Genomic DNA, 9,138 nt, shown 5'->3' with positions numbered 1-9,138 from the left:
GGCTTTATAGATTAAAACCAGCACCTTGAATCGAGCTTGGAAACATACAGGCAGCCAATGCAAGCGGGCCAGAATCGGTTTTATATGTTTGGACTGTCTGGTCCCTGTTACCAATCTGGCTGCTGCATTTTGCACAAGCTGCAGTTTCTGAACCGTCTTCAAAGGCAGCCCCACGTAGAGCGCATTGCAGTAATCTAACTTGGAGGTTACCAGAGCATGGACAACTGAAGCCAGGTTATCCCTGTCCAGATAGGGGCGCAGCTGGGCCACCAACCGAAGTTAGTAGAAGGCACTCTGTGCCACCGAGGCTACCTGAACCTCAAGTGGCAGAGATAGTTCTAGGAGAACCCCCAAGCTACGAATCTGCTCCTTCAGGGGGAGTGCAACCCCATCCAGGACAGGTTGGACACCCACCATCCTCCGGTCAGAAGAACCACCCACTAGCATCATCTCAGTCTTGTCTGGATTGAGCCTCAGTTTATTAGCCCTCATCCAGTCCATTGTCGCAGCCAGGCACTGGTTCAGCACATTGATAGCCTCACCTGAAGAAGATGAAAAGGAGAAATAGAGCTGCGTGTCATCAGCATACTGATGGCAACGCACTCCAAAACTCCGGATGACCGAACCCAACGGTTTCATGTAGATGCTGAACAGCATGGGGGACAGAACTGACCCCTGCGGAACCCCATACTGGAGACTCCAGGGTGCCAAGCAATGTTACCCAAGCACCACCTTCTGGAGACGACCTGCCAAGTAGGAGCGGAACCACCGCCATGCAGTACCTCCCACTCCCAACTCAGCCAGTCTTCCCAGAAGGATACCATGGTCGATGGTATCGAAAGTCGCTGAGAGATCAAGAAGAATCAACAGAGCCACACTCCCCCTGTCTCTCTCCCGACAAAGGTCATCATACAGGGCAACCAAGGCTGTTTCCATGCCAATACCAGGCCTGAAACCTGACTGAAATGGATCCAGATAATCGGTCTCATCCAAGAGTGTCTGGAGCTGGACCGCAACCACTCGTTCAAGGACCTTGCCCAGGAATGGAACATTTGCCACAGGCCTATGGTTATTAAGATGTTCTGGGTCTGAGCAGGGTCTCTTCAGGAGTGGTCTCACTACCGCCTCTTTCAGGCAGCCAGGGACCACCCCCTCTCACAGAGAAGCATTAATCACTTCCCTGGCCCAGCTGGCTGTTCCATCCCTGCTAGCTTTTATTAGCCAAGAAGGGCAAGGATCCAGCACAGAAGTGGTTACACGAACCTGTCCAAGCACCTTGTCAATGTCCTCAAGCTATACTAACTGAAACGCATCCAAGAAATCGGGACAAGGCTGTGCTCTGGATACCTCGCTTGATTCACCTGCTATAACACAGGAGTCTTAAGTCCTCATGGATGCTAAAGATTTTGTCCTGGAAGTGCCTAGCAAAATCATTACAGCGGGCCTCAGATGTTTCTACCATGTCCCTGGGGCCAGAGTGTAATAGCCCCCAACAATTCTGAAGAGCTCCGCTGGGCGGCAGATTGATGATTTGATAGTGGCAGCAAAATATTGTTTTTTTACTGCCCTCACTGCCCCTAAATACAGCTTACCATAGGCACTTACCAATGTATAATTGCATACACCAGGAGTTCGTCTCCATCTGCACTCAAGCCATCTCCTATATTGTTTCATCGCTCTCAGCTCTGGGGTATACCATGGAGCCATATGAGCTCTACACAGGAGAGGGCGCTCAGGAGCAATCATGTCAACCCCCCAGGTCATTTCTGTATTCCACAGTTCAACCAGGGTTTCGACAGGAGCGCCAGCCCTATCAGCTGGAAAACTCCTCAGAGCCCTTTGGAAACCATCCAGATCCATTAGTCTCTGGGGGCGGACCAACTTAATAGGTCCCCCACCCTTACAAAGGGGAAAAGCCACTGTAAGTCTAAACTTCAGCAAGCAGGGATCTGTCCATGACAGAGGGATAAATAAATAAATAAATCATGGGGCGGGTCCAAGTGATGTCATTAAGCATGATACATTAAGCATCAACCACAGTTGCTTGGAGCATACAATTCATACAAAAACATTTATCTGACTGGAAATTAAGATAGAAAGCTTAGCTAAAAGATGGAGCCCAGGTAGGGAACATTTAATCTAGCCAATTCGCTTCTGGCAAAAAGGGTTCAAGTGCCCTCAGGCCAGGCCAGGTCAGTCACCAGAAGGCCATTGTAGGAAGAAAGGAGCCTAGTGTTGTGGAGATGTTAGATGGGAGAACTCAGGAATAAAGATGGATGCCCCCGAAGAGCTGCAATTCTAAACACACTTACTAAGGGACTAAGCCCCATAGAACTCAATAGGACTTCCTTCTCAGTAGATATGGTTTGGATTGTGATGTTGGTAAAGCTTGACTAAGGATCCTCTGCAAAGATATTCATATCCAAGTAGGGTTGGCAACCCCCTGCCTGGATTGCCCCGCCTACCTTTTAACATCCAAATTTCTTTACAAATTTGACCCTTCACTTCAGAAAGAGGTCTGAGTAATGAGTAAGAAGATTCTCTACCATTTTCTGTCTCCCCTGTGGGCTGCTATAAACTCACTTTATCAGCCAACCCAATTCCAGTGAATATAATTGACAGAGAGAAAGCACACATGATTTGATCTACCTTCACAGGCAGTAGCTTAGGAACATGCTGCCCAGTATGTGAATTCTCTTTTACCAGTATTGGACAAGAAACAAATAACAAGGTGAATCATCAGTGGGTTTAAGAAGGCTGAGCGGAGTGCATGGAACCACCACTGTTGTTGGTTCTATGGATGAAAGGGAGTGAGGATAAAGGTAAATGAAATGTAAATAGAAAAAAGAAGAACAAAAGACAGTGATGATTTCTTAAATGCAATACCATACCAACCACAACAAGATTCCTATGAGTAAGGCAGAAAACTAAGCATCTCACAACCAGTCAGGATTCCTAGCCAAAATATGATAAATGAAGAAATATTTGTATAAGCATGACTATGAAATATATTTATTATTTATACAACCTGTAAAGATATTTATAGTGCAAACCTACATTTATTTATTCAGAAGCAAGTCCCAGTGTATTTAGTGGGGCTTACTCAAACAGGGACGGAACTGCAACCTCAAGTGATAAGCAACTTCATTCACGCAACCCAAAATTCAGAATCATGTCACTTCAAGCTGTTTTGCAACTGTTTATACTTGTTTTTATGGTTATTGGATTTTAAAGGGATTTATTTCTTATTGTGAGCTGCCTTGGTTTCCAGACTGCAACCCTACCTGACAGGGTTGTTGGAAAGATTGCAATACACACACACACACTGGAGATGTAAAAATACATACACCCAGGGCCAGTGCTATCATTAGGCCAACTAGGCAGCCGCCTAGGGCGCAGACCTCAGAGGGGCACAGTACTCACCTTTGAGGGGCACAGTTTTATACAGATTAGTTTTCTTAACCCTTGGAAAAAAATGCAACTAAAATAAATTTAGCAGTTTCAAGTTTTGTGCTTTTCATTTTTTCTACAAGACATCTGTTTTTGAAAATTGAAGTTGGCAATTTGGGTGGGTGCAAGTAGTTAGCCTTGCCTAGGGCGCAAAATAGCCTGGGACCGGCACTGCATACACCCCATATAATAGTTTATTGTCAAAACCAGTTGATCATTGCAGAACATTTAAAAAATCAGTATTAGGTTCCTACATAATAAAAACAGTGATACCTAAGTAAGGCCTGCCAATTGCTTAAAAATAGGATTGGAGGGGGAGAGAAAGATATACAACACAAACACAATTCTTTGCTATGTTCACTCAAAAGTGCCATCAATTTACAGCACAATCCTAACCATGTCTACTCAAAAGGAAGTCCTGTTGAATTCAATGTGGTTTACTCTGGGTATGTTTACTCTAGAAAAGCAAGTACTGGATTAAAGCTTCAATTTGGGAAGTTTGCAAAACACGGCCCTCTTCAAAATTTAAACCTGCCTGACTCCTACACACAAGAGAGAAAAAGACTGAAAGCTTACTTATTCAAACTGTGAGATGTTCAGAAAAGCAGGAAAAAGCTTATTTCTGAGCCTTGGGCCAGTCACTACCTCTCAGACTCAGAGGGAGGCAATGGTAAACCCCCTCTGAATACCGCTTACCATGAAAACGCTGTTCATAGGGTCGCTATAAGTTGGAATTGACTTGAAGGCAGTCAATTCAATTTGACTCTACATTTTTAGCTCTATAATTCCTTGTCGATCCCAACCCTGATTTCCTATTGGATAAAAATCTGAAAGGGCAGGGATTAGAGCAGAATTTAGAGCAACTAAAAAGTTGTGGGGGGCGGCTGCTGATGTTTTGGTGTATATCTCTGGAACCAGACCACCTAGAAACTTAATTTTTTTTTAATGAAAGCTGAAAGTCCTGAGATTAAGGTGAGTCATGCGGAGACCCAGAGGGGACCCCCAAAAACCAGATTCTCTGGCTGAAAAAAGGTCTATAACCATACTGGTTGACCTTAGGCCAATCACCCTCAGCCTAACCTACAGGTTTGTTGTGAGAATAAAGGGGGGAGGGGGACTCTGTATACATAAGAACATAAGAAGAGCCTGCTCGATCAGGCCAGTGGCCCATCTAGTCCAGCATCCTGTTCTCACAGTGGCCAACCAGGTGCCTGGGGGAAGCCCGCAAGCAGGACCCGAGTGCAAGAACACTCTCCCCTCCTGAGGCTTCCGGCAACCGGTTTTCAGAAGCATGCTGCCTCTGACTAGGGTGGCAGAGCACAGCCATCACGGCTAGTAGCCATTGATAGCCCTGTCCTCCATGAATTTGTCTAATCTTCTTTTAAAGCCATCCAAGCTGGTGGCCATTACTGCATCTTGTGGGAGCAAATTCCATAGTTTAACTATGCGCTGAGTAAAGAAGTACTTCCTTTTGTCTGTCCTGAATCTTCCAACATTCAGCTTCTTTGAATGTCCACGAGTTCTAGTATTATGAGAGAGGGAGAAAACCTTTTCTCTATCCACTTTCTCAATGCCATGCATAATTTTATACACTTCTATCATGTCTCCTCTGACCCGCCTTTTCTCTAAACTAAAAAGCCCCAAATGCTGCAACCTTTCCTCGTAAGGGAGTCGCTCCATCCCCTTGATCATTCTGGTTGCCCTCTTCTGAACCTTTTCCAACTCTATAATATCCTTTTTGAGATGAGGTGACCAGAACTGTACACAGTATTCCAAATGCGGCCGCACCATAGATTTATGCAACGGCATTATGATATCGGCTGTTTTATTTTCAATACCTTTCCTAATTATCGCTAGCATGGAATTTGCCTTTTTCACAGCTGCCGCACACTGGGTCGACATTTTCATCGTGCTGTCCACTACAACCCCGAGGTCTCTCTCCTGGTCGGTCACCGCCAGTTCAGACCTCATTGGCGCATATGTGAAATTAAGATTTTTTGCTCCAATATGCATAATTTTACACTTGTTTATATTGAATTGCATTTGCCATTTTTCCGCCCATTCACTCAATTTGGAGAGGTCTTTTTGGAGCTCTTCGCAATCCCTTTTTGTTTTAACAACCCTGAACAATTTAGTGTCGTCAGCAAACTTGGCCACTTCACTGCTCACTCCTAATTCTAGGTCATTAATGAACAAGTTGAAAAGTACAGGTCCCAATACCAATCCTGAGGGACTCCACTTTCTACAGCCCTCCATTGGGAGAACTGTCCGTTTATTCCTACCATCCTGAGCTCCTTGGAGAATGGGCAAAATATAAATCTAGGGTGACATTATGTGAGCAGACTTCTGCTAATGCAGTGAAACTTCCCTATCCTCTCCTTTCCCCTGCAGTTTTCCTTGCCCCTCCCACCTGCTCTGGAGTGGCTCCCAACCCTGGAAAATGGAAATGGACTGCCTTCAAGTTGATCCCGACTTATGGCGACCCTATGAATAGGGTTTTCATGGTAAGCGATATTCAGAGGCGGTTTACCATTGCCTTCCTTTGAGGCTGAGAGGCAGTGACTGGCCCAAGGTCACCCAATGAGCTTCATGGCTGTGTGGGGATTCAAACCCTGGTCTCCCAGGTCGTAGTCCAACACTCTAACCACTACACACACTCCCAACCCTACTGAGCAGATTTTGGGAGGGCAGGGGAAAATCCATTCCGCCAACAGCATCCATTCTGCTGGTGAATGGATACTGTTGGATTTCAGCCATAATACATAAAATATATAGGCCTCAAACGTGATATCAAAATATAAACCTCCTCTTTCTCAGGCCAGTCTCAGGATACAGGGCTTCTAATGGCCCGTAAGTGTTTATCACATGTATAGCAGAGGATGGATTTTTTTAAAAAAAATCACTGTCCTTATCTATCACTTTATGGCCGGTCTTGTAATATTGGAGTTACTTTGCACTGCAGTGCTAACAACCTACAAAAACCACTTTGGTTAGTGGTTCCCCTCATTCTGACATCCCAGCTTTCCAACCTGTTCAAGTACAGAAAGAAATTGCAGAAACATTATGACTGTAATACGTACACTGTTATTTCCAGAATATTCAAGTTATTGTAACACATGACAGAGTTGATGATGAAACAAAGCAGGCAGCTCTGTAACTTGATATAAATGATTCATATAAATAAGGAAGTAAATCATATGCAAGACACGCTGTTCATTAGGACAGAATTATTTGAAAGTGACCATTTCCAGAACATTCTTTCAGATATAAATATGTAGTTCCTTTAGGACTAAGTTGGCTGTACAAATAGAACACAAGTTAAAACTCAAATCTCCTTGCTTCCCATGGTCATAAACTGATCCTGGCAAATTTTGCTTGAAGTTTCTGAATAATATTTAAAAACTATTTCCATTGTATTTGTAGCTAAGCCTACCCTAACAGTTCATGGGGGAATAGTAACTATCTCTAGAGCATATGAGAGCAAATGAATGGAGGGCAAGGGAAAATCAGAGACAGCTGTTGCTTTCAAAGTCCTAGAAACATTGTAATGCATTATTGGTTTTCAGTAATCTCAGCAATGGACCAAATACCTTATAAATTGCATTCAGTTCCAGTCTTTGTGTCACCATCTCTGTGTTGTGAAGCAAGGACACATAACGTCAGTCAAACCACGCCCCTTTTTACTCAAAATCTGAGATTTTTGAGATCGGATGCATTTTCCTTTCAAGCCAGCTTCATACTGATTTTAAAACTGCATGGTCAATCAACCCGTTTTAATTCTGAGGTATATCCAATAGAAACACTTTGCTGTGGGCAGTCCTAAAAGGCCTGACATCAGCAGTGGGGCTGGGTGTATTCCAATCAAACAATAAAGATGTGTACAGCTGGGTGTAGCTTTGTTTTCAACTACACCCAGACAAAACAATCTCGCTGTTTTTTAAGGAACTAGTGTGCCCAAAGCCATATAATTAGGGCTGGGGGAGAAGTTCAGTTCAGTTCACATTTAAAGGCCAGCCTGCCTAATCAGCACTTCCCGAAAACATACACAAACTGAAATACAGGAATCCTTCAAAATTGGTGCTGCTCCAAATTTTGCAATGTAGTTCTTCAGCCAAAAGTGATGTGTAGAAAAATGCATATACTAGGGTGAATGTTTTCAAAATTCATATATTAGTGAAAATAACATACAAAAGTGCATTGTATTAGGAGAAATTGCATACAAAAATGTATCTATTAGGAGGCATTTACACTAAAATGCTGATACATTTTCATGAGGACTTTTTTTTAAAAAATCACAGACTGATGTGGAAATGTGAAGAACTGAATTTAAGATTGGAAAAATGAGAAACTGAAGCTGACAGATTTGCCCATCTCTACATATAATAATAACTATTCTGAACATAACACCTATGCTGTTATTGTAGCGTGTCAGACACTAAAGTCTCCTTTGAACAACCAATGTATTGAGCATCAATCCTGATTTGTTTGCACAAAGTTTATACACAGGTTAATTATATTCAGTTTAGATTACATTGAGCATTTGTTTTGATTTGCTTACAAGGAGGTTATACGCCAATGAGCTTTCATTCTGTTACTGCCTGGACCCTTATGTATTGGATGCACAGGGATGAGGGTTCTATACATTCTTCCTAGGCTTATGTCTACCCAGAGTCTTATATGTCAAACACTGTCCTCACCTAAGTGAGTCGTGTTATCGACAGTGGACAACTGGAATAGGTAAACCTAGAAAAAAATTCCCAAGATACTCCTTGGGACTGAGGATGTATCAGGAAATATAATTATAGGATTCTACAGCGGACAATCAAAAAATAGTTCTTTATTTATACTAAGGTCTGGTTGAGACTAGAAATACAAGTAGCTGACCCCAGCCATTGCAGAAATTGTGCATACATAATTATAGAAAGAATCTGGTTTAATACCCAGTGGCTTAATAGTTAAACAGACATATATTGCTGGCCGTAGCTAAGGCATACAATGCTAACGAGCATATAGCTGGCTCTTATCTTACACCACATGGGTTAGATTGGCATATAGCTGACTTTATCTTATAACCTAATGGTAAAAGAGGCACATAGTTATACATGTAAGCATTCATCTAATAATAGCCTTATACACTTCTTATTTGTACAAACAGCCTTATATATTTCTTATTTATACAAAAGGCCTTATACATTTCACTTGTTTACTAATAATACCCTCTTTGGCCTTAGCCAAAGAGTCTGAAACTTTACAGAATACTCTTTTTGTCCTCAGCTAAAGAATCTTAGAACTGAGTCTATACCACACGTGGGGATATATATATTTCTTACACTCTGCCATATTAAATACCTGCCAAAATACAATACAAACTTTTCATTTAGCTGGCCTCAGGAAACTTCAGCACAGTCACTAGGACTGGCCTCTTCAGCAGAGTTCCAAAGGGCTGGCTTCACAATCTTATCTCCAGTGTCTTGGCAATCTTTGATTCAGTAGTCTTGCTTTAGCAGTCTTTGGCACAATCACTAAGACTGGCCTCTAATGGCTCCATTCCATCTTTTTTATAGGCAATACTCAAGGCTGCACACAAGGAGGGGCTTCCACGAGGTTTGACAAGGCTGGTTCCTGTCAGCCAGTCTAGAAGGTGACTATATCACAGGCTGTGCACTCCCAGAGGCTCAATGCTTTTGC

The sequence above is a fragment of the Rhineura floridana genome, chromosome 1 (genome assembly GCF_030035675.1).
Source record: "Rhineura floridana isolate rRhiFlo1 chromosome 1, rRhiFlo1.hap2, whole genome shotgun sequence".
Classification (NCBI taxonomy): Eukaryota; Metazoa; Chordata; class Lepidosauria; order Squamata; family Rhineuridae; genus Rhineura; species Rhineura floridana.
This window is presented reverse-complemented; position numbering follows the sequence as displayed.